The following is a 5658-nucleotide window of genomic DNA, read 5'->3' as shown; positions in this document are numbered from 1 at the left end:
TATTAGGGGACCACTAAGGTCTATATAAAGAGACTTCAGATACAGTATTAGGGGACCACTAAGGTCTATATAAAAGCACCAGGTCATGGGACCTTTTTTTCAAATACCGCATGCTCCATTTTAATATAAAAAAGCACTTCAATAACAGAAAGGAGATGATGTAACTGAAAAAGAGTTGACTTGATATTACAATCCTCAGTTAACGTCCTCTCCAGCGAAAGCTCAGAAAGCCCTGGAGTAAGCCCTGCATGTGAGGACGATGTGATATGTGTCCAAAATAAAGCAGCAGCCATTCAACCTGCAGTGCATCACAGAAATTCAAACCCAAATGGAGTGAAATAAGGCAAATTAAGTATATTTTACTCTACAATGTTCTGAAGATGGAGCACCGCGGGGCAAATGGAACAGAAAAAGGACTCAGGTCAAACCCAGCTGCGTGTTTAGGACTACCGACCAAGACTCTGAACAGTTTATCTGTCATGTCTTGTTTTCTCCTTCAGGTCCCGTCATCCCATCCAACTGTATGGAACGACCCCCGACCCCCCAGGGGGTTAGGGCTGCAGGGAGACGGATGAGTCCTGTCATGCTTGGAAAGCCGAGCAGAAAAACGAAAGCTGCAGCGGCGTTCGCACTGGACTCCCTCGAGATGGGGGGGGGGCACTATGTAACTCCCCGATGGAGAGGGTCACTGGACCGGGACAAACACTCATTAGATTTTGTCAACTAAGGGATTAGTTGCTTTAATCGACACATCTGTAAAACTGAGTGTCTCCAAAAAGAATTAGAGATACCAGTATGCTACCTGAAACACTGGTATCGGAACTAGGATTTGTAGTTGTAGTTTTTTAGAAGTTGTAGTTTATTTAAAGAGCCCTTTTCTGGGATTTGGGGGGTTATTTTGTGTCTCTGGTGCTTCCACACACACACACAACTTGGAAAAACCTCCATGCTGCTTTGAGTGAGATCCAGTTTCTGAATGTCCTTGGCCCTTTATGTAGACCACACATCCTAAATTGGGGGGCAGTAGCTCAGTCCGTAGGGAGTTGGGTTGGGAACCGGAGGGTCGCTGGTTCAAGTCCCTGTATGGACCAAAAAGTACTGCGTGTGGATTGGTGGCTGGAGAGGTTTCCTCCTGGGCGCTGCCAGGTACTGTTGAGCAAGGCACCGTACCCCCCCAACCGCCCAGGGCGCTGGTTCGGCTGGCAGCCCCCCCACTCTGACATCTCTCCATTAGTGCATGTACAGATCCTGAGCATGTGTGTGTGTTTGTGTGTGTAGTTCAGGACTGTGTGTGATAACTAACACAAAGTGTGGACACAGAGTGTAAACTGATATTTCCCCATTGGGGATCAATAAACAGAGTAAAAAAAAAAAAATTAAGTTCCTTTGTAAATCGGATGGCAACGCTATAACCAAAAGTCCATATTGGCCTGTAGATGTCCTCAGGCAGGCCTGGACTCTTGGTGATTTCGGGAAATTTCAAGCAGATCCGACAACGTACTGGGTGCTGGGAACTACTGGAGATTATGCACGATCCAGTACCACGTAATTAAACCCTGAAGAAAGTCTACTTTGAAGTAGTTTATTGCCCTTTTTCTAGGATTTGGGGGGTTATTTTGTGTCTCTGGTGCTTCCACACACCTAAAAACTTGGAAAAACGTCCACGCTGTTCTGAGTGAGATCTGGTTTCTGAATGTCCTCGGCCTCTCATGTAGACCACACATCCTAAGTTTCATGTAAATCAGATGATGTTTGTCATGTAAGGTGGATTTTCTGTTGCCAGTTGGCGATTCTATGACCAAAAGTCCATATTGGCCTGCAGATGCCCTCAGGCCTGGACTCTTGGTGATTTTGGGGAATTTGAAGCGGATCTGACAACGTACGCTGTAGTTACAGACACTTTGTCCTTCATCGCTAAACACTCGAGATGTCTAATAGAGCCTGATTAGTCACACCATGTAACACAAAGGATATTCACTTGAAATTACGAAAAAAATAATGTCACTGACTCAAAGCAAATACGTTCATGACTTCTACTCCTCCAGAGTCAGGAACCGGGCAGGAACCATCACTGCAGACCCGTCTCACCCCGGACACAACCTGGTCCAGCTCCTCCCCTCTGGGGGGCGCTACAGAGCCCTGTACGCCAAAACCAACCGAGTCAGGATCAGTTCCTACCCACAAGCCATCTCTCTGATGAACAGCTGACTACTGACCCACAGTTTCAGGTTCAGTTCTGCTCCATAACCCAGTACCACGGTCTCTACAGCACCTGGTCACTGGCTCCACTTATTAATCCACTTATTTAGGATTATTCATCATTCTCATATCTCACTTATTATTATTATTTTTTATTTATTCATCATTCTCATTTTCTATTTCAGAAGTGTTCATACTGTTCCTGTTGTAATATAATAACATAAGACTATTTATCCCAGTATCCTTGCACTATGCTCCATATTTAAATCATTTTTATTGAACTCTTTGTTCACTCATGCCTCTATATTGTTCTGTCTAGAGTATGTATGTGTTGTATGTATCTATTAGTGTGTATATTTTTGTTTTGGTTGTTGTGTGTAAGCACAGTGTGAGCAATTCCTCGTATGTGTTCTCATACCTGGCAAATAAAGCTGATTCTGGTTCGGATTCTGATAAGTAAAAAGTGAAATCTGTAGTAAAGAAAACCTTTTATTTGCAGTTTACACAAATGCAAATGACCTGTAATTAAAACCTTGAAATGTTTGACACCTTTTTTTATGTATTTGGAATTTGTCTCACACACTTAAGGGAGCAATTCAGTGGAGCGTAGCTGTCCAAACCCTTAAAAAAACTCATTTTTTCTTTCATACACTATCAGTGTTACTTAACATCTCAATGAATTTCCTACTTATTAAAACTACTCCAACTGTTCTCACTGCTTCAACTTCTTCTCGTGCATCTGAGCCAGCAATGCAGCGTAGCACTCACATGCATTTTCTGCAGGAAAAGCCTTTTCTAGTTGTCACTGATGACGTTTAGGGGAGAAATAAGATGGCTGTTTGTTCCAGTAGATCTTTCCTTGTGTTGCAGGGATGAGGGTTGAGCCCCTCGCGTGTAATCTGGGTTATTTCCTGCGTTTAATGTGCAGTACGAGTATGAAATGAAAGTAGTGCAATGAACTCCACACCCTGATCGTAAAATTAAAGAAAGAAGTCAGGTTCGGAGTTAAGAGGGGGATGAATGGTGCTGTCGGAGGAGAGGCATTACGGTGCTACCGTTATTGGAGCCATTACTTCCACGAAGGCCCCGGGCCGCGTTAATCTCCCCAAACTTAATGCGATGATCTGCTTTGATCTAAATACAGTGGCTTACTGCTAATTGCTTAATCAATTTCCACGCTATTAAACGGGTATGAGGATGATTCACGCAGAAACAATCACTTCCAGCTAAAAGGGAAGGGGAGAGGGAGACAAAGAGGGCGAAGGAGGAGGAGTTCATCTCAGCTGTTAGGTCCCCAAATCTGGATCAACGACAGGCGGAAGAGGATTTCATGAGAAACATAAGAGCATGTAGTGTTAGTGTTGGACGCGTTGGAAGAATTCAAGTTCAAGACCTTTATTTGTCCCCGAGGGGCAATTCATTTTGCTGCAGTAGCAAGAAGCTGACATCCAGCACATGACGACAAAGACTACAACATGGATTAAAAAGACAGGATAAGACCAGCTGGGGAAATAAATACCACAACATTAAAAGTTAAGTCCACGTGCCTAATGTGCAGACGTTACCTATTCTTTAGAGAGCAGAGGGGACGAAGGAGAGTTTCTGTCTATTTGTTTAGTTGGTGGCTGATTGAAGCAGGAACCAGAGGGGAGCATCCTAAATTCTGCATTCAGGGGGTGAGAAATATGGGACATGATGGATTCTGCCTTTTTAAGCACATGTCTATTATACAGATCAGTTGGTTTCATCTGCCGAATCCCAATGGTTACGCTGCTAACTTTACTTACCGTTGCTAATGTGTTTTTAATGTTTGGAACTCAGAGAAGCATACCAGCAAATACATGAAAAAGTAAAGATGGACTCAATAAAGGATTTGTAAGACAATGTCATCGGGGATCTGTCCACTTGAAACTTAGCTAGCTTCCTCAGACAGAAGAGACGCTGCTGACCTTTCTTACTCAGCATGTCTGTGTTTAGTTCAAAGGTCAACTTGTTATCAGCGATGATTCCCAGATACTTGGATGACTCAACAATTTCAGTTTTAGATGTCAGACAACAGAGCAACAGACAGATCTCATGTCCGCTAAACTCAACTGTCTGCCTTGTGTAGAAGGAAGAAGGAGTTGATCTCAGCTGTCTACTCCACCCGTCTGTGTGTTACAGTGACATAACAAAGTTGACAATGTTGTATTAGACTTCATTGGACTTAAATAAACTGGAAAGACAGTTTAATAATCTCACATCTTGATGTTCGTTGTAATATTTTCATTTAAGTATCAAGTAGGGCTTCAACTAACAATTACCCTCATCGCTGATTGTTTACAAGATAGATGGATTAGAAGTTTAGACCATAATATGTCAGAAAATGTTGAAGCATGTGGATCGGTGTTTCCCAAAAAGCCCAAAATGGCGTCTTCAAATGTCTTGTTCTGTCCACAAGTCAAAAGATATTCAGTTTCTTGTCCCAGAGGAGAGAAGAGCATATTCACATTTAACAAGCTGGAGAATTGTTCCCTTTTTATCATAAAAAAAAAGACTCAAACCAAATAATCAATTATCTAAGAAGATTACTTAATTAATTCAATGGAGTCATCTTTGCAGCATTAGTTTCAAGTTGATATTTTGCCTGGAAGTTAGGAAACTAATGCAAATGTTATACAGCTGGGGCTTGGTTGTGGACACACTACAAGCCAGATCTGGCCCATGTGTGGCATATTCCAGTTTGTGGCACTCGGGCCAGCTTGGGGCCATTGTGGAGCCATGGAGTCGGCCCAACTAATGGCCTCATTCCTCATGCTCTCAGCCAGCCAGCGTGCTGGATCTGGGTCAGCGTTGAGCCAAGACACAGCAGCTATGTGGGGTGAGTTGGTAAGCAGGACACAGACACGCTGTCAACCAAACTGTCACAACCAATCAGCCACGGCACTGCGACGCAGCACAGAACAACCACTGCTGTACATTGGGTGCGTTTGTTTTTCTTACCTTCAGTATGAAAGCCACGGGGGAGGAGGTGGGAGGATCAGCAGAGCAGCACCGAAAAGAGAGAGAGAGAGAGAGACATTTGATTAGAAAGAGAGTAACAACAGAGTGGGCTTAGAGTTGGGGTTGGTATCGGTGAGATGTCGTTGAATCAGCGGTGGATTACCCGATAAAAGGGGACCCTCGAACCGGGTTCAGAGCCCAGTGAGCTAACGGCCATTTCTAGGGACTCTACTGGTAAGTTCAGAGGGTCATGCGGCGACGACGGTTCAGTTTGGACTCCTGAACGACTAGGGACGTTTGGGAAAATTGGGATTAATCACGTTTCCCGGGGGAGTGAATTTACACCCCCAGCATTACTATGCAGCAGCAGTCACTGTGATGAGAACAAATACAAACAACACTGCGTAGGTACTCGATCAAATGATCATTTACCAAACCCGCCTCACCCACAAAGCAACCAGCACTGTGTGTGACCTC

The 5658-nt window shown here is 43.9% G+C and overlaps 1 long non-coding RNA gene across 1 annotated transcript in view; it reads right to left on the bottom strand.

Moving 5' to 3' along the window:
• The window catches only part of LOC117936698, a 22888-nt gene that overhangs the window by 11530 nt on the left and 5700 nt on the right, over nucleotides 1–5658 (bottom strand). The window lies entirely within an intron of this gene.

Source organism: Etheostoma cragini, chromosome 21 (genome assembly GCF_013103735.1).
Source record: "Etheostoma cragini isolate CJK2018 chromosome 21, CSU_Ecrag_1.0, whole genome shotgun sequence".
NCBI lineage: Eukaryota > Metazoa > Chordata > Actinopteri > Perciformes > Percidae > Etheostoma > Etheostoma cragini.
The sequence above is the reverse complement of the archived record's forward strand: the minus strand, read 5'-3'. Positions and strand labels throughout refer to the sequence as shown.